A 21372-nucleotide genomic window follows, 5' to 3' on the forward strand; every position below is an offset into this window, starting at 1 on the left:
AGAAAAGTTTTTGTGTTATCATTCATATTCTCTGAAAAACGGCCAAGAAATCATAAATTCTGCCAGGATATGGACCTTCCTTGTTCTTCAAGAAGCTCGGCAGGCTGTATTATCCCTTATGTATACTACAATTTTTTCTGCAGATTTATGTGGTCCATCGAGGCTCCCCGGCACACAGGAGCCCCTTACTGGTTGTTCAACCACTTCGGGGCAGCTTCCCATATGGGTAGCACTGGCAAACGCATCTGTGGGGACAGTCGTTCTCCGCGCCTTCGCTCTGTACACCTGCATCTTGTCCAGGTATTCCGCCCACTGTCGTGTCGGCGGACGTGTCAACGCTCGACGTCACCGCGCAAGACGCGGTGACGCCAGATGCCGCATTGGCTGGGGGATCCCCATTGGAGGACGTAAGACTGACAGAATTGAGGCACAGGTGATGCGGGGAGACCCAAATTGATGACCCGCCCCACCTGATGCCTCGTCCCTCCCTCCCCTATACACCAATTCAGCCCCTAAGATTGGCTAAGAAATCATAAGAAAGAAATCTGCAGAAAAAATCGTAGTATACATAAGGGATAATAAAGCTGCATTGGCCGGGGGATCCCCATTGGAGGATGGAAGACTGGCGGAATTGAGGCACAAGTGATGCGGGGAGACCCAAATTGATGACCCGCCCCACCTGATGCCTCGACCCTCCCTCCCCTATGCTCCAAATCGGCCCCTATGATTGGCTCTTTCCCAGATCCCTGGGCGTACTAATACCTGGCAGTGTCAGCAGACTTTGCTGCACAGCCAGGAAATGCCAGGGATCTCTGTGAACATACCAACAAAATGAAATCACAGGTATTAGAGTATATTTATCACAACTTTTTCCTTTCTTTTTTTTTTTTACTATTTCCCTTGAGCTTTATTATTTTCCTACTAAGCTGCATATTTAGGCAGCATTTAAATCTCCACAAAACTCATGATATTCATTGGTAAATATATACATATATACCCTTTTTACCTTTCCCTCAACAGATATCCGTTCCTCCGCTTTTTGAGGGGTAAGCCCTGCGAGCTTCGGTGCACTGCTCCGAGGCAGCTACCTGATCTGCTTCCATCCAATCTTGCCTTTATTGCAGCTTGGTGGGACTGACTCTCCCAAAACTCAGTGTCATATCCATTTAACACGACATGAAAATGCAGTACAGCAGAGTCTGTGACCTGACGTTTCGTCTACCTTACTGACTTGTAGTGTTTGCAAAAGGAATACAGAGTTGTGAGTACAGAACATATTTATTATATCTATCATAAATGCTATATTGCTGTTATGACAAACCAGCCAATGCAAATGTTGAAAATGCTAAAATGTTATTCAAAATATTATAATATTGATACACCCCCTTTTCTTCTTAATAGAAATAGAACAGCATGCTCATATATAACCCCTGAAGAAGGAAATATATACGTACCAAATATAAAAAAACTCTCTCCCCCTTTCCGAAACATGTTGAGAATCTTGGTCTACACACCGCATTGATTCAACGCCTAGCCTGGAACTGTGGTGTGTTCTAAAAATCAGCAGCTGTTTTTACTATTTAGCATATATTCCAGTACTGTTTTTAGGTGTTTTTGTATACATATATTACTGTGTTCAATTTTTATACCAATAAAATAGATCTTTTATACTACAACACTTTTTTTTTGGTGTACCCTGTTCCACTATCTCTCTTTGTCCGCAATATCCCTGGGGCACTCTTTCTACATATGTTTTTAATTGGGATGTCACCAAGTTTGCTGGGTCTCCTTATTATCCTGGTTAGTTTCCTCTCCTCCCTTGAATTGCGCCACTTTCTGGCAGCAGCTAGGATAGTTATACCCAGACATTGGAAGTTGACGAGTATGCCTTCCCTGGGGGATTGGGCAGTTGTGGTGGACCGAATTAACAATTTGTCACAGGAATCGGGTAAGGAGGAACACTTAGTTCACTTAGTTCTATTGCGTTCTGCAGAATGTTATCACGCCTTATAGGTCTATTTGTTTAAACATATCCGTTGAGTTTGACAAATCCTATGTACCCTACGATCAAAAGATGCTTTACATGTAAAAAATAAATAAAAAGTTATAATCATATGTCTTACTTTTTTGTCAGATTAGGTATAAAACATTCTACCTCATCAACTTAAAAAAAAAAAAAAAAACAACAACTAACAGAGAAATAAAAAAAAACAGATTAAGCAAACCCCAAAAAAATGTTCCATTTGGTGTTCGCATGCAGAATATCTTTGCTGTTAAGCCATATGTGGCTCAAATGGAATTGCTCAGACAGTTGAGGAGCTTTTCCTTTAAAAGAGATAGATAGATAGATAGATAGATAGATAGATAGATAGATAGATAGATAGATAGATAGATAGATAGATAGATAGATAGATAGATAGATAGATAGATAGATATGTATTATATAGTTTCCAAAGCGTCTCAGATTCATTTTAAACATATTTCTTGTGTAGGATGAGAACAGAAGCATACTTTACCAGTGCTCCTATCTAATGGGATGGCGATCTCACACAAAAAGTTGTTTGGAAATGTAAAATCAGTGATAATTCCTCTCCAAAATCTATGCAAAAGCAGACCGCTGGTAAATTCTAGGGTAATCAAAGTGAAAAACAAATGTACCAAAATTTGAGTATTTTAAAAATGCACACTGTGAACATGAGAACATAGTCCAAACTATACAGGATGTTATGCATACTAAACCAGTTTTACCTGTACCAAAATAATTTGTATCGACTGCCAAAATCATAAATAGAAAAAATATGTAGATGCATGTATTCATATCTAGAATACACAACTGCTCTGTCTGTGGTAAAGTCCAACTTACTGCCTACTGCTATAAATTTACAGATCTGAGAGCTAGGACTTGGGGCTGGTGAGCAAGTGAATTAAAGTGATTGTAAAGGCTCGCTTATTTTTTTTTTAAATAACAAAACTTGTCATACTTACCTGCTTTGTGCAATGGTTTTGCACAGAACAGCCCAATCCTCCTCTTCTCGGGTCCCCTACCAGTGCTCCTGGCTCCTCCCCCTCACTGAATGCCTTCACAGCAACCACTTGCTATAGGGGCACATGTGTGTGTTCGCTCCAGAGCCGCAGTGTGTGTTCATATAAGACACACAGCGGGGCTTGGCCCCACCTCCCACTCCCTTTTCACCAGCTGTGATCTGTGTATCTGAGCCAATTAGGAGGCAGAGGGCCAAGAGAGCCTCTGCTCTTGTGCAAACCGCTGGATCGAGTTCAGGCTCAGTTATATATTTAACAGGGCTGTGGGGGGAGGTTTAGCTTCCTGCATAGACTGCAGTAGGGTAAAAAAAAAAAAAAAAAAAAAAAAAACACGACTTCTAGCTTTACAACCACTTTAAATTAGGATTTTGTCCACACATTCCTTGAGACCATAGAGTTGCAATGTGCTGTGCAAGCAAATTGCATTAGTATGAATGGGCCATCAGAGGACAAATATATTTAAAAAAAATATATATTTAAAAAAATGCTTCAGCTGAATTTAAGAGACATGGTCACCTTGCAGGGCAACGTGACAATGATTTTGTAAATAGCCCACCTGACCCAGTTATACTCCCTTTGCCAGCACTCCCTCGCAGCCACTTCCTTCCTTAGAAACCATTCACACTGGCACCGCTCCACATTAGCTGTAAAGCGCTAATTTTAGCAGCTCTTTACCGTCATTTTAACAGCGCTTTTCGGCCGAAGAAAAGGTTAAATGTGCCCGCAAAGCGCCGCTGCCGAAGTTCTTTGCAGGTGTTTCGGCAGTGGTGCCCATTCATTTCAACGGGCGGGGGTGGTGTATTCACCGCTCCTAAGATGCTGCTTGCAGGACTTTTTCAACATCCTGCAAGTGTACCGCTCCAGTGTGAAAGCACTCGGGCTCGCACACTGGGGCTGCAGGGGAAGCATTTTTTTAGAGCCTAAAAAATGCCTCCAGTGTGAAAGGGGTCTTACTGTTTGCACAAAAATCCATAGCACTGATGGTGCTGGATGCTAATGGGAGTGGTGACATTCCTTCTTCAGTCATTGGATACTGCTCAGGCCAAGAAAACAGTATGAGAAGGATAAATGAAAGTGTATGTAAATCCAAAAGAAGGACTTTTGACTTGCATCTAAAGCCCATATCCTGGAGTACAGTACAGGACAATGGCTGAGCATTCATAGACCTTGAGTTATAGGCTGGTACCGTCAGGTGATTGGACACTGGCAATCTTTTGAGGACATGCTTCCTAGGATCCCCGCTAAAATCCTACCCTACACCATGAGTACCCAGTTTTGTAACATGCAACAAAGAGTGATCCAGTAATAGAAGTGTGGCTGTACTGTATTCGACCATATGGAATTTACAGGCAAGTCAAAATTACTTTTATCTTCATCGTATAGCCCTGGCCAAAAGGTGTGAGAATGACACAAATATCAATTTTCACAAAGTCTGCTGCCTCAGTTGTTATGATAGCAATTTGCATATACTCCAGAACGTTATGAAGAGTGATCAGATGAATTGCAAGGTCCTTCTTTGCCATGAAAATTAACTTAAGCCCCCCAAAAAAACATTGGTACAGCATTTCAGCCCTGCCACAAAAGGACCAGCTGACATGTCAGTGATTCACTTATTAACACAGGTGTCAGTTTTGACAAGGACAAGGCTGGAAATCACTATGTAGTTCTGATCGAGTTAGAATAACAGACTGCAAGCTTTAAAAGGAGGGTGGTGCTTGAAATCATTGTTTTTCCTCTGTTAACCATGGTTACCTGCAAACATGTGCAGTCACCATTGCTTTGCACTAAAAGGGATTCACAGGCAAGGAAATTGCTGTTACTAAGATTGCACCAAAATCAACTATTTCATCAAGAACATCAAGGCGAGAGGTTCAATTGTTGTGAAGAAGGGTTCAGGGTACCCAAGCAAGTGCCAGGAGTTTCTCCTATAATTGACACAGCTGCAAGGTGAGGCAAAGACTTTTGGAGGATGGCCTGGTTTCATTCAGGGTGGATAAAAATCAATGACTATGCAATGGAGCCCAGCTAATGAACCAAACAAAACCGGCCTGGAGAGAGGAGATGATGAGGCAGAGATAACTTGTTTTCCCAAGTCCTTAATAATTGATGAGACTCACTTTGTGTGGCTGGTTGTGCGAGATCCCGGGTGTCTGCTGCCTGTGTAGAATCGGTCGGTCTGGCCGCCTTACATACCCCCAACCCGGACATACGTACGGCGCCGCGCAACGTCAGACGCCGACTCTCCCTGTTACGCATGCGCGGAACCAACAATGCGCATGCGCACAGCCCTATATTTAGGGACGCTTATTGAGCGTCTCCACAGGGAAGCAAGGGGAGGCGCCAACCAGTAGGGAAGCTCGCCCCTTGCTGGAGAGGCGCATGCCCGCCACCAGGGGGAGAATAAACTCCTCAAGCCGTTGGCAATTGTTGGAAGGTGAAGCTGGTAGAGAAGGACAAATTCTAGAATACAGAACTGGCGAAAAGTGTGCCAAACTGGGGGAGAAGCAAAGAGAATCAATCCCCCAGAAGGAACACCGACGCCAAATCAAATTTGATACAAATAAGGTTACAAAAAATTTTTTTCAAAAGACTGTTCTTGCAAGGGAAATGTTACCAACTTAGATCTAGCAACAAATAAATGGATATGAAAAACAAATATACAAGAAGCAATTACACATTAACGGGACATTAAATTTCACTGCCACATTTCAGGGGTACATAATACTAGTAAACTGGAAGGAAAATTAAGGAAAGTATAATAAGCAAATTAAATATGGAGTGCAACAAAGACCACAAAACGGAAGGAAGCAGAAACCAGAGAAGAGAGATGGGGATGTTGGAGGACATCATCAAAAAATTATAAAAAATATTTGTAAGTAGGTGCCTCATTAAGGCCTGGAGGTGTTAGGGCGTTAAGCAGTTCAATCCAAATGGACTCGCGTCTTAGGATTTTACGGTCCCAGTCACCTCCTCTAGGATCTTCTGGAATCACATCCAAAACAAAAAAATGTACACAATCAGAATTGAATCTGTAGTGAATCCCTATGTGGCGGCCCACCGTGGTTTGTTTACCATTTGGTAGATGCATACAAATGGTCACTTAATCTTTGTCGTAGTTCCCTGATGGTCTTGCCTACATAAATGGCCTTGCAGGTACAGACCATCCGGTACACAACCCCTCTAGTGCCACAATTGGCATAATGCCGGGGTACAAATGTCTCTCCATTTGGGAGGGTCAATTTTTGTCCTTCCTGGATCCATGGACAATGTGGACAATCTCCACATTTAAAAGTGCCACTCAGGCCCTCTGATAGAGGTGAATGGGTCCTATAGTGGCTGCGGGTAAATTTGTCCCTAAGGGAAGTAGCTCTTCTAAAGACCAGTTCCGGAGTAGATCTTACATACTTTTTTTAGAATATGATGTTCAGTGAGTAAATGCCAATGTTGTGACAAAAGATTGTGCAAATGGTTGTGGTGGATCGAAAATTTTGTAATAATTTTAACAGTTGGAGATTGCTTAGTGCACGGAGGGCCATAAAGAAGCGATTGACGGGTATGAGCAAAGGCTCTTTTAAAGGCCTCGTCTTAGATTTGTACGTACACGTCTGTTGGCCCGGGGATATAGCCGTACGAATCTAATGCCGCGTACACCCGAGCGGACTTTACGGCAGACTTGGTCCGGTGTACTGGATTTCGGACAATTCGATCATGTGTGGGCTCCAGTGGACTTTGTTTGCTCAAAAGTTGGACGGACTTAGATTTGAAACATGTTTTAAATCTATCCGACAGACTCTTCTTTCTAGCGGACAAACCGGTCGTCTGTGTGCTAGTCCGACGAACTCAAACTGACCCATGCTCTGAAGCAATTACAAGACGGAAGCGCTCGGTCTGGTAAAACTAGCCTTCGTATTGAAGCTAGCACATTCCTCTTCTGTGATCTTTTAATACAGCGCTTTTTTTTTTATTTATAATGCGAGAGGAATGAAGTTGTTTTTCTGCTTTATATTCACACAGAGTTCTCACAAACTACTTTCTTCATGATTTATCCTCATGCCATGACTAATATGATATATTTAAAAATCCAGATCTCCATAAATAAAGTATTAAATTAGATTTTGGACTTATATATTTTTTTTTTTGGATTGATTTCCACACTATCTATTTTACAATGTGTGCTAAATTATACAAACATTTTTTTTTTAATTTTATTTTTGTAGTTTCAAGTTACCACAATAACCTTAATATTTTGTGTTGTTTTAATGAACCTTGATGAGGTTGGTGTCCCTTGTTAATTAAACATAGGGGGGTTTATTTTCCAAAGGCAAATTCATTTTTCACTACAAGTGCAAATTGTACTTGGAATTGCACAGAAAGAGCATTTTGAAGTGCCTTCGCTGTGGATCCGAGGGGCACATGCTAGGAACCACAAAAAAAAAAAAAAAAAAACTTTTTCTTGCACATGATTGTATGCTAAAATCAGCAGAGCTTCCCCTCATTTCAGCTCTTCCCCTCAGATTTCCAGCGACTGCACTTCCAACAAGTGCACTTGCTGTGCAATTTGTAAAGTGCACTTCTTACTAGTATTTAGCACTTGATTTTAGAAATGATTTAGCCTTTTCCAAAAACACACATAGGGGTTGATTTACTAAAGGTAAAAAGACTGTGCACTTTGCAAGAGCAGTTGCTCCAGAGCTTAGTAAATGAGCAGAAGCTCTGCCGACTTCCATCATCCAATCATGTGCAAGCAAAAATGCTGTTTTTTGAATTTTCCTTGCACAGGATTGGGTACTCTTTGCAAAGTCAAGCCTTACCTCATTTCCTAAGCTCTGGAGCAATTGCACTTGCAGAGGGCAACTGCCCTCTGCAAAGTGCACAGTCTATTTGCTTTTATTAAATCAACCCCATAGTCTTTTTGACCTGTACCTGCCTACTCCCAAAATGTCGTTTTGGAATCTAAACACATATAGTCAATAATGTAAGGTAACAAAAAAATCCATTTATTTTGGTTAACCAAAAATTAGGAAGGCAACACTGGAGACACTTTTAGAATCTGTGAAGCCTTTCATCCCCCAGGACACACATCAAGTTTTAGGACAAGAAAATTGATATCTTGCGACTAGGGAGCACAGGGAGCACAGTCAGACCAGACAGAAACCAGGCAATCACTTTTGAGTCTTCCATGGAGCCTTCCCTGCATGCTTCTCTGCAGCCTTCCCTCCACGCTTCTCTGCAGCCTTCCTAAGAGGCTGGGCCTCTGGTGGTGTACTTGAGGCAGGAGGAGGAGGAGGAGAAGGAGGAGAAGGAGGAGGAGGAGTGGCTTCATCTGCCAGATACGTTGTAGCAGTAAGCTCCCCTCTCAAGCCCTTCTGATAGGCTGAAAAATCAAACCCTCACAGAGGAGGCATTGCCCCTTTTCCAATTCCAGCAATCTGGTGGCCATATATGTCCCATACGCCTCCTCTGCATTGGGTGGTGTACTCAGGATTTGGCTTGCTTCACGTATGAGGGCTAGGGATTCCTCCTCAGTTTGGGTCATTCTCCTGGGCCTTTTGGTGAGAATGCGGAGGGGAGGCACCTGACACTCCATGCGGCTTCTACTCAGCCCAGCCACAGCCTCCTCCTCTCTCCCACTGGGCAAGGCCTCCTCCTCTCTCCCACTGGTCAAGGCCTCCTCCTGGCTGAGGTCATCCTGTGTCAAAAAAAGGGACATAGTTGTAATTTTGGGTTACGCAATCACACACAATTTTCAGCTCATGACTTGCAAATATAATTCTCAACAAATAGTAAAGGCTATCTATTTGACACCCCCATTATTACAGCTGATCAACAATATCTGAAGTACATAGGCTTGCGCACAGGGTGTGCCAGGTGTGCCTGGGCACACCCTAATCGCCTTGTGTGGTGCATATTCCCCCCTGTTTAGACCACTGATATTTCATCCCCCAAAAAAATATGTTATAAAAGAAAATTATTTTTTTTTAAATAAAATAAACAAAATTACACTGTCCACTGCCCTACTGACACCATCAGTACATATACACATGCATATGTATTTGAGCTTTGGGGTGCACACCCTAATGCAAGAGGCTACGCACACCTATGCAGAAGTATATTTTTGGCCACTACTGTCTAGTGATATGTCTACATATTAATATTTGTGATGAAGTCATTTTTTATGAAGCACTTAAAAATTTGACACATTAACATCATTACTAACATTTACACAATCACAAATTCCACAAAAAAGGATACCTGGCTGAAGCTGGGCGCATCCACTTCATCAGGGATGAAAAGGCCCAGTTCTTCCTGGGACTCCTCAGCTGGGGTGGAGGTGGATGGAAGGCTGGAGGGAAGAGTGGGGGGGAGGGTGGAGGGAAGGATGGGGGGAAGGCTGGAGGGAAGGGTGGGGGGATGGGTGGTAAGTGATTGCCTGGCTTCTGTCTGGTCATCCAGGAATCACATTCTGTGGTAATACCACAACTTGGGTACATAAACTTGGTTGGCTGCTGCTCCGGATCTGAGCGACTCCTGGATATTATTGTGTTCCCGCTTATACATGTTTCGCAAGATACCAATTTTTTTGTCCACAAACTTGAGGTCTGCCTGAACGACTCGAGTCTTCACAAATTCTAAAAGTGTGCCCAGTGTTGCCTTCCTTACATCTCTATTGTAATATAGTGGGTGTTTGACCTCCCACAGGTTTTTGTTTTCCTGATATAAGATAAATCTCGACAAAAAATCTGCCTCTTTAAAGGGATTCATTGTTGCTGAAAGACAAGACACAAGATCAAAACTGTAATGTCAGTCAAAACTCCCAGGATTATTTTGTGAAGAATTTAGGGGACACATATACACACACACACCCCCACATTTAATCTTACCTTCGTTTCTGACGCTCGCTACTTCCGCACGGACATACGTAGGCCATCATAATAGCTTTATATACACTGCGCATGTGTCATGCTCTGCCTGCGCCGCCCGCCCCTGACGTTCTTTAATACGATTTGTCCCAGCCCCTTCACTCTTCGTTGCGCAGTGGGAGTAGATAGAGAAAGATGGCGGAGAGAATCAGTGGAAGTAGCGCGGAGGAAAGCCCGGAACCACAACCATCCACATCCCGGAGGAGATATAAGGCCACCAACATGGCTTTTGAAGAGATGGTGGAGATGGTGTCCATATTGAGAAGGGAGGACTACGATGGCAAAAAAGGACCGTACACACGCCCGAATATGCGAAAAGACAAAATAATGTCCTCAGTTGTAACTGCTCTAGAAGCTAAATTTGGCACAAAACAGTCTAAAGAACAATTGAGGAAGCGGTGGTCTGACATCAGAAGTCGGGAGCCAGAATAATATTGGCGAATAAAGAAGCTGCTTAAAAAAAGTAAGTACTTGTGTTTTCCTATTGAGATACTTGACTTGCATGCTCATCCATATTTTTTTCGTTTATACAGCATCGTTCGTAAAGACCGTTCTTTGTAACAGACATATGATACTAAAGAAAATGACGGGGTTTTTTTCGCCAAATACGATGGTACAGGGTTGGACATATACATTTATGTCTTGATAATTTTTCGTATTCCAATAATTTGTGGATGTGGTGTAGATGTGTTGGAAAATATAATGCTTCTTCAAAAATGATTCAGTGTAATGTAAGGACAGGACACAGCAGCCGCTTCCACATCTGGACTCACTAGCACTAGTGTACTATGTGACCATAAAGAAATTTTAGAGGGGTAATACACATAGGAGATCATTGAGGTGTCTGCATCTGTGAAACTTGCATGTAAATGTGTATTGTTTATAATTGTTGTTCATAGGTAATGTTCATCCTGTCTTCTAAATTTGAGGACAAAAAAAGGCAATTGTCCATAACTCCTAACCAACGTTTCAGATTATTTTTAAAAACATAAAATATCACTGTGTTTTAACTATACCTTTTGTTGAATTATCATAGGGGAGAAAAGACTCAGACAACAGTCCAAGGATCCCAGGACCCCCCCAAGTCACCAGCCTGAGGCTGAAGATAGCCCAAGCCCCAGCCCAAGACCACACCCACCCAACGAGCTGGAGGAAGGAGAGGTGGAGGAAGTGTGCGACCTTTCAACCCCACCAAGTGAGTGACTGACACCCCAGCGTAAGGTAATGTATTTAGGCGTGCATATTTTAACCCTTGTTTTTTTCACACATTTTAGGTGAGCTTCTGGTTGTGGAAGGCCAAGCGGCAGAGCCATTCACCACAGACAGTGCCCAAAGACTGATTGGCAAGATAATGCTGTGGAATGGCCAAATTGATAAAATGCGTGACCAAATTCACAGCATGCAATTTCGCCTGGACTCCATGCAACAGGAAATGAAGAACATGATTGATGTTTTGGGCAGAATATAATAACGTTTTGCCTAAAAACATCAATCATGTTCTTCATTTCCTTGTGAAGTTTATTTCTTCTTGAAATTTTTGTTTAAAGTTTTTTCTATACAAAGAAATTTTTATGATGCACAGGGTGTGTCATCATGTGCTATCTTCCATCATGGGATATCAATGTACTTGTTTTGAGTTTGCAACCCCTTCATCCTCAAAATTATTTAGTGGTGAGAGGAACAAAGGGATTGCACACACAAAACACGTACATTGCTCACCCATGATGGGAGATAGCACATGTTGACTTGACCCTTTTGTAATGCTCAATTTTGAGCATCTTAAAAATTATCGATTTACAAGGGTGACATCACCAGCACCGTTCTTAAAATGTTGAACTTTGTAAGTTCTTGTATTTTTTTGTATGTTTTTCAAAACACTGTTGTGAATTTTAAGATTTTAAACAAGGTGTATTTTTGTTTAAATATGCCTTTAATAACGTTTTATAAAAAATAAAATTTTTTTGGAAAAAAAAAAAAATTACCAAAAAACAAAAAAAAATGTATGTTTCAAAAAATGCACTTTTCAATGTGCACACAGTAAAATGTTTTTACTACCACAATGTGTGTGGCTGATTATTTCTCAATAATATGTTTAGCAAATTTTTGTGTGGTTACAGTGACAAAGGGCCTTATTAACTAAAGGTAAATGCACTTGCCACTACTACAAGTGCACTAGGAGACAGAACAAACTGAATGCAAACAAGAAGAAAAACAAATTTTTTCAAAAACATTTTTTTTATTATTTTGTAAAATTAAAGCTCTTCTTTAATAGCAATGGCCCCCCGACCATTAAAATAATTCACATATCGCTCACGCACTTGATGTGCGGTTCGGGGGGCCAAGCCAATACGGCCAATTTCCAGGCCTGTCAGTGTTGGATCTTGTACAAGTCCGGCCTCAGGCCCAACAGAGGTTAGATATGTAGCAGAATGTCCACGTAAAAAGTTATGTAGTATGCAGCAAGTATGACGTGATTAATTTTATAGTCCACCAGATTTATGGCTGAAAGGAACAAACGGAACCGGCTGGCCAGAATCCCAAAGGCATTCTCCACAACTCTTCTTGCTCTGGCCAGCCGGTAATTAAATACCCTCCTCTCAGGGGTGAGTGTTCTTTGGGGGAACGGCCTCAACAAGTGCTCACCGAGAGCAAACGCTTCATCAGCGATAAAATCTGAGGGGAGCCCATCCACATTCTGGTCATCAGGTGGCAATCCCAGGCCACCAGTCTGGAGACGCTGGCACAGCTCGGTCTGTGCAAACACTCCTCCGTCAGACATCCGGCCGTTCTTCCCCACATCCACAAAGTCCAAATGTGCCGAGACCACCGCCATCAAAACTACACTATGGAACCCCTTGTAGCTATAGAAATAAGACCCTGAATGCGGTGGTGGCACAATGCGAACATGCTTCCCGTCAATCGCCCCGACACAGTTGGGAAAGTCCCAACGGTCAGCGAACTGGGAGGCCACAGTCTGCCATTCCTGTGTACTGGAAGGAAACTGTGGAGTGAAAAAAAAAAAAAATAATATAAGGAATTTAAAACATAACTTGGATATCAGATTCCACAAAAACATTAGTGAACAACAGCAGTCAAACATTATTAATATGTGTTTGTTATTTAAATTAGAAAAAACATAAGGCCCACTTATAAGATTAATCACCCCCTCTGATGGCCCATTAATCAATTTTAATGTGGGGGGAGGGGTTCTAATTAGGTTAAGAAACACACCTGACAGTTACCAACATTTGAGGGGTGGTGGAGGGGTTCTAATTAGGTTAAGAAACACACCTGACAGTTACCAACATTTGAGGGGTGGGGTTCTAATTAGGTTAACAAACACACCTGACAGTTACCAACATTTGAGGGGTGGGGGAGGGGTTCTAATTAGGTTAACAAACACACCTGACAGTTACCAACATTTGAGGGGTGGGGGAGGGGTTCTAATTAGGGTCAAAAACACAACTGACATTTTCAAACATTTGAGGGGGTGGGGGAGGGTCAAACAGTACAATGGAGCTGACAATATACATTGTTCAAGGGACTATAGGCTAGAGATATAAATGGACCCAGGATTGCATGGTGGGGAGGTTATTGAATGTAAATATGCATGTAGGGCAATAAATGATTAATGTCCAAAAACAGACAAGCATGAAGATAAAGGGGACATTCACAGCATATTCCAAGCATGGTAATTAGGTAAGGAGGACATTTAGACTATACATTAGCAAACATTTAATACATATCATGTAATGTTAAAGGATAAAACTTACCTTCATATAGTCCTTCTGCAGGACCTGAATGATGGCAGAACAAGTCCCTGGGATTATGATTCCCAGAGCCTGGGGGGAGATGCCTGTCGAGAACTTCAAGTCCTGAAGACTTCTCCCAGTCGCCAAGTAACGTAAAGTGGCAACTAGCCTCTGCTCCACACTGATGGCTTGCCTCATGCAGGTATCCTGCCCGCTGATATAGGGGGCCAGCAGACGCTCAAAAACGGGGTCCGTCATCCGGAGATAATTCCTGAAATCCTCAGGATTATTCTCACGGAGCAAAGGCATATGCGAGAATTGGTCACGCTGGCGCAACCAATTCTTCATCTATGAACTCCTCCTCGCCCTGTTCATGGACTGGACTCAGGTCAAAGTATTAACCCCAACACCAAGTCCCCGCACAGCACGAACTGGAGAACAAGTACATCCACGCGACATGGCTTCAAAACGGTCGGCTGGTCAAACAAACAAACTTATAACAAACGCACTGAAGAACAGCAAGGCCTATGAAGAACGACCTGAAAATCAGGAACGAGCGGACCAGAACGGCCTGCAAGGCAGGTTACGAACTGACCAACACGCACTGAAAAGCAGATACAAACCTCACAAGCACAAACTGAACCGCAGAAAACGATCGAAATAAACTGAAGTGTGAAAAGCGCGAACCGTCTCTAACCAAACTTCTACTAACACGAGATAAACACGAGATTAGCAAAAGGAGCCCAAAGGGTGCCGTAGTGGGGCTTGAACTTCCTTTTTATAGTCCCGTCGTACATGCTGTACGTCACCGCGTTCCAAACCAGCAGACTTTTCAAGTGATCGTGTGTGTCCAAGTCCGTCCCTTTTTAAGTCTGGCGCAAGGAGCCGACAAAGTCTGCCGTAAAGTCCGCCGAGCAAAGTCTGCCGTAAAGTCCGCTCGTGTGTACGCGGCATAAGAAATCTACTTTCTACCTGGGTACCGCAACAGTCCAATAACTTTCCTCTGGGGAGGTAGGGCTTTGTTGGAGTAGCCCTTGTCATACTCTCCTCATCCTTTCTATGATACATACTTTGTCTTTGTTTTTTGAAAGAAAAAAATAAATAAATAAAAACATAACACACACAAACAACCTATACTGCCTTAAAGTACCAACCTCACTTTAGAAATAGCAAAATTAATTGACTGTACTTATTAAAAAATTTCCACAGGTAGTTCCCTGAAGTGAATCCAAGGTAAAGGCAGAAGATTATGCCTACCTTACAAAAAGTGCAGCAGGTAGGCATTTAGATCTCATGTGGTGCATTTGGCAACCCTGTAAAATTCATGGCCGGCCTTAAGACCAAATTCACATATAAGCGGCTCTGTGAGCTGCATTTGGTGGGCACTTCAGCCCATTAATTTTATTGGCTGCTGTGCCTGCGTTTCATGCAGGAAAAAAGTTCACACCCCTATAAAAGACAGCTGTAGAGAAAATGCATTTTTTGATACGCGGGGGAGCAATTAGGAATGGATGGGAGCTCTGCACATCCGCAAAGGAGTAGCGCGGTTTGGCTGTGGAAAAAGGTGCGATTTACACAGTCCTACACCTGCAACCACCCACCCAAATGTTAACCTAGCCTTACTCACTGTCCTGCACCTGCAACCACCTGAATAAGTGTTAACCATGCCTTATACACTGTCCCGCACCTCCAAGTTCACACACAAGTGTGAATCTAGACTAATGCTGGCCATACACTATACGAAAAATCGGCCGTAAATCGGTCATTTAGACCATTTGTTTGTTTTTTCAGCCAGTTAATGGGCACAAAATCGATAATCGCTGGGCCGTTTTTGAGCCGAAAAAACTAAGGACAAGGTTGGAAATTTTATGCGGAACAAACGATAAATTGAAAGGTTAATGTGTTTCCCGTCCGAACCGTCTGTGCTAGGTATACGTAAAAAAAAAACGAACAAAAATGTATTTATTTATGTCCACTGAACGATTTATCGGTCATTACATGATGGCACAATCCTTTGCGGTCACGGCCAAACGTTCGTTTTTCGAAAATGGGTTCGGCCGAATTTTCATATAGTGTATGGCCAGCATTACTGTGTGTGTGTGTGTGTGTGTGTGTGTGTGTGTGTGTGTGTGTGTGTGTCACCCTGGCGTGAATAGACCCCCAGAGTACGAAACATTTTTAGCAGATACAAATGCTACATATGCAACCTCAGCTGTGCTGCGATCATTTAAAAAGCAGTTCCAGGAAACCAGTTAGCTAGCTACTAACAGTTCCAGCCACCTCTGAAACTTGGGTAATCTACTACAGCTAGAATCCAAGGAGTGAAAGCTGACAGAAAGGGTACTTCCTACAGCTTGTGTTATGCAACTTCTGCTCTCTGCTTCCTTAACACAAACATATTTAAACTTCGAAGGTTGAGAGTATTTTCTCAACACTGGCATTTTATTTAGTGAACATTAGGCTTTCTTTACGGAAGGGACACTAAGAGCCAGCATGGAGTGCGCTTAAGAACAGCTCTCCTGCATCATAAGCAGGAATTTCTATACTGGTGTACATCAGCAAAATCTGGATGAAAAACTGAGCCCTGAGACAGTAGGCCATGCATATGGCATGCATCTAAAATCGTATGTTTACATTTTTAGTTGAAGAGGGAAAGAGTACATTATAGCTTTAAGCAGGTCCAATATTTTAACCTCACCAGTTGGTATAATTCACACTTCCTGATTCAGCATCAACTTAAAGAAACATAATACACTGGTCAAAGATTCTCACAACCAGAGAGACAATATGGTAAATTTGCTATATAAAAAAAAAAAAAAAAAAAAGACCGTGTGAAACTACATTAAAATATTCAAGGCAAAGAATGAAAAGCCTCGCCGCTGAGAAAGATAAAGAAGCCTTTGTTGATTCACTAGCCAGTTGCATCTGACAAAATAGACGGTAAAAAAGTTTTAATGTGTTCTGTAAAATCTTTGTTTTGAACACACCCTTAAAACTTTGCTTTGCTTAAGAACAAATATTAGAAATGATTCTGGACGTTTGGCCTATAATTCTTACCTTAATGCTGCACGGCTGATCAGAAGTACACTTGTGTGTGCCTTCTCTAAACTACAAGATTTGCAGAAAGAAGAAAGCAGGCTCAGTCACTCCCCTTTGTTACCTAACAAAGTAATCCAGGGCAAAATTATTTCAATCATGTGATTCGGACTGCCTAAATTTTCTTTAAATACACAGCAAAGCTAATACTCAGCAAGTCAAACAGAATTATATTTTGTTCTTACAGTGGTCATAACACCATGGAATAAAAAGCCAATTACTGATTACAACATGTTTAATCTTTGTTTCCTGATACTTTCCCACTGCAGTAGTACAATACCTTGGAAAAGTATTCATACCCCTTGAAATTTTCCACATTTTGTCATGCTACAACCAAAAACAAATGTATTTTATTGGGATTTTGGCACATAATTGTTAAGTAGAAGGAAAATGATTTTCAATTTTATTTTTACAAATAAATATGTGAAAAGTGTGGCGTGCATTTGTATTCAGCCCCCTTTACTCTAATACCCCTAACTAAAATCTAGTGGAAACAATTGCCTTCAGAAGTCACCTAATTAGAAAATAGAATCCACCTGTGTGTAATTTAACCTCAGTATAAATACAGCTGTTCTGTAAAGCCCTCTAAGGTTTGTTAGAGAACCTTAGTGAACAAACAGCATCATGAAGGCCAAGAAACACACCAGACATGTTAGGGATAAAGTTGTGGAGACGTTTAAAGCAGGGTTAGGTTAGAAAAAAAAATAAAAAAAATCCCAAGCTTTGAACATCTCATGGAGCACTGTTCAATCCATCATCCGAAAATGGAAAGAGTATGGAACAACTGCAAACCTACCAACACATGGCCGTCCACCTAAACTGGCCAGGCAAGGAGAGCATTAATCAGAGAAGCAGCCAAGAGGCCCATGGTAACTCTGAAGGAGCTGCACAGATCCACAGCTCAAGTGGGAGAAGCTCTCCATGGGACAACTATTAGTCATGCACTCCACAAATCTGGAATTTATGGAGGAGTGGCAAGTGAAATAAAGCCATAAGTCGTCCGGTTTGCAGTTTGCGAGACACAGCAAACATGTGGAAGAAGGTGCTCTGGTCAGATGAGTCCAAAATTGAACTTTTTGGTAGAAAACTAACACTGCACATCACCCTGAACACACCATCCCCACTGTGAAACATGGTGGTGGCATCATCATGTTGTGGGGAGGCTTTTCTTCAGCAGGGACAGGGAAGCGGTCTGCAAAAGATTTGAGACTGGGTTGGAGGTTCACCTTCCAGCAGGACAACAACCCTAACCATACAGCCAGAGCTGCAATGGAATGGTTTAGATCAAAGCATATTCACGTGTTAGAATGGCCCAGTCAAAGTCCAGACCTAAATCCAATTGAGAATCTGTGGCAAGACTTGAAAATTGCTGTTCACAGACGCTCTCCATCCAATCTAACAGAGCTTGAGCTATTTTGCAAAGAAGGAGGACAAAAATGTCACTCTAGATGTGCAAAGCTGGTAGAGACATCCCCAAAAAGACTTTCAGCTGTAATTGCAGTGAAAGGTGGTTCTACAAAGTGCTGACTCAGTGGGGCTGAATAAAAAAATGGACGCCACAATTTTCACTTATTTGTAAAAAATTTTGAAAACCATTTACTGTATTTTTCCGTGTATAAGACGCCCCCCCACTTTTCCAACCCAAAATTAAGATATCAATATTTTAAACATAGGTAAAACAGAACACATTTTAATTTAGTAATTACCGCAGGTAACATTTACATAACGGTATATTATGCAGCATATCACTTTATTCAGCCTCTGTTGCATCAATGTTCTCTTCTTCATCACTAGTTCCAGACAGAATTTCTTCAACTTCTTTTGTATCACTGCTGTCTTCTGAGTCACTGTCTATATATGCGAGATCATCCTCAGTTCCGTCCATGGCATTGCTGATTCCACATTTCTTGAAGGACTTCAAAAGGGTATCATTGTCCTTCTGCTTCACAATTATGTGCCACTTTGTGTTGGTCGATCACATAAAATCCCAATAAAATACATTTACGTTTTTGGTTGTAACATGACAAAATATGGAAAATTTCAAGGGGCATGAATACTTTTTCAAGGTACTGAATATCCCAAATTCAAGTATTACAAACAGGCCTTGCCTTTGAAACTTGCAAATACTTGCACAGCTATGCAAAATAGCCTCATTTTAAAACACACACATAAATTTCACAAACGGTTTTCTGATAAGATCTGGAAAACAACCTACTGAAGGGCCCCGAGGACTGGTGAATCTAGTGAAACTTGTCAGCAGTATGACTTTTGGCCCAATCGTATCTGCCAACTTTAGAACATGAGAAAGGACAACTTGAGAGGTGTGGCACACACATTGTATAAAACAGTGAGTGCGAAGCTGAATATTGGGTGTGGCTTAAATGGGCCTGGTTATATCAGAGTCTGAGCCATACACCACACATACTGTATATGCTGAAGTCTCTGTACCCACAAATGACTAATTACAGTGCCACAAGTGACAGTCTCCTTGCACACATAAACCTGGACCTTTTTTTTAGCATTAAATAATGACAGAGAGAAAAGAGTTTCTATGAGCTTAGCTTAACAGTCAAGGTCATTAAAACAAACAGTTAGGGACTACTTGGCAGCCAACAACAGTAGGGATAATAAACATTACAGTGAGGAATATGTAAGATACAGCACTATTAGGGTACAGAGCAGTGGTGGCCTGTAATGCAGGGGGCGCAGGGGCACCACTACCCCCTAATCTACATGGAGTGTACGGCGCCCCGAGCCCACCCAGTTGTGTGACGATAGCGAATTAATATTCGCTATTTTCTTCCTGATTCTCCTCCCGGACACTCAGGAAGCAGGTCCTGAGACCCGTCACCCAATTGGCCGAGAGGAGAATTTATCCTATTAGCCGCCGAGGAGGGAGGGAGAGAGGGAGGAAATGCAGGGGAAGCCGCCATGAAGCAGGAGGAGGAGACGCCACCCGGTGGAAGCGTTGCCCACGACCTAGATAGGGTAAGTGTGGGGCTGGCGACAGATCGACCAGGGGGGTGGATACTTTGCCGCCACCCCCAAAAATAAAATATACCACCAGCTGCCACTTTTACAGAGGTAAGTAACATAGTAACATATTATGATAAAAGAGTGCAGGGATCAAGGCTGCACACTCAATACTTGCAAAAAAATGGCTTTATTGTAGAACAATGTGCAGCAATGATGGGAACTGATAGGTGGAACACATGATGAGGCATGGACTCTCAGTAGTTTTTTATTTTATTTATTTTTTACAAATATATTTTTTACAATGCTTTCTTTTTTTTTTTTGGGGGGGGGGGGGGGGGGGGGGTGTGAGGGGGTCAAACGTGACCTGTGAGCAGCAGTTTCTGTTTCTTATTGTTCAGGGATCAGGGCAATGCAGCAGATCTTACAGTGCAGTGGTAAGGAGAAAGTGGCATAGCGCCTTTTACATTGATGATCATTGCTGTTAGTGGCAGCAATGCCCCAGCATTGGAGTCAGTGGGATAAACATGCCAGCAAAGGTATCAATGGTCCCATTCGTAGGTACCTGTGGAATCTCAGTCACATACATCATTGATTAGTGGCCAACATAAAGGGGTTCTAAAGGCAGAAGGTTTTTTTTACCTTAATGCATTAAGGTAAAAAAAAACAAAAAAAACAAAAAAAAAAACAGTTTTCCCTCCCAGCCCCCCTGTACTTACCTGAGCCCAATCTTGAACCAGCGCTGTGCCCAAGAGCAGCAGCTCTCTCCTCTCTATGTCTCTTTACCGTCCATTGGCTCCTGCTGCTGTCAATGACAGCCCGTGAGGAGGGAGGGGGCGGGGCCAAGCCATGTTGTGTGTGTCAATGGACACAGAGCTCAGCTCGGGATCAAACACACACGAGTGCCCCCATAGCAAGCAGCTTGCTATGGAGTCACTCGGAAAGGGGGAGGAGACAGGAGCACTGGTGGGGAACCCCAGAAGAATCAGGCTGGTCTGTGCAAAACCATTGCACAGAGCAGGTAAGTATGACATGTCTGTTATTTAAAAAAAAATCCTTTACAATCACTTTAACTTGTCAAACCCGCCTTCTTTTTCTCCCACATGCTCTGTTGTCCAGCTATTCTCCCTCTAAACAGAATGCTGAATTTCTCAGACCCTCCTAATCAGGAAGGACAACCTGGAAGACTTCTAGGAGGGAAGAACACAGACTGCATGCCCCCCTCTTACCTGCAGCATGCCACCACCAACCCACTCCTTAAACCTTCCATTAACACGGATATCCACATTGTTTTACCACTTCCCATCCAGGCCAATTCTGACATTTCTCTCCTACATGTAAAGTTCATCATTTTTTTGCTAGAAAATTACACAGAACCCCCAAACATTATATATGTATATATATTTTTTAGCAAAGACCCTAGAGAATACAATGGCGGTCGTGGCAACTTTTTATCTCGCACGGTATTTGCGCAGCAATTTTTCAAACACGTTTTTTTTTTTTGAAAAAAACAGTTTCAGGCTTTAAAAAAAAAAAAAAAAAAAAAAACAACCAATTTTTTTGCATAATGTGAAAGATGAAGTTACGCA

At 42.2% G+C, this 21372-nt stretch overlaps 1 protein-coding gene across 3 annotated transcripts in view; it reads right to left on the minus strand.

Moving 5' to 3' along the window:
• PC (pyruvate carboxylase) overlaps nucleotides 1–21372 on the minus strand; it is a 989411-nt gene that overhangs the window by 891756 nt on the left and 76283 nt on the right. The window contains exons 1-2 of one of the 3 annotated variants that reach the window (XM_073605171.1): nucleotides 16772–16863; nucleotides 2517–2627 (exon numbers count right to left, since the gene is read on the minus strand). The exons of 1 other annotated variant lie outside the window; for it this stretch is intronic. The gene's annotated coding sequence lies outside the window, so the exon portion shown is untranslated. Of the gene's footprint in view, nucleotides 1–2516; nucleotides 2628–16771; nucleotides 16882–21372 lie in introns of those variants that run through there. One more of the 3 variants, XM_073605168.1, reaches the window with a different exon arrangement.

Source organism: Aquarana catesbeiana, linkage group LG11, assembly GCF_042186555.1.
Source record: "Aquarana catesbeiana isolate 2022-GZ linkage group LG11, ASM4218655v1, whole genome shotgun sequence".
NCBI classification, from domain to species: Eukaryota; Metazoa; Chordata; class Amphibia; order Anura; family Ranidae; genus Aquarana; species Aquarana catesbeiana.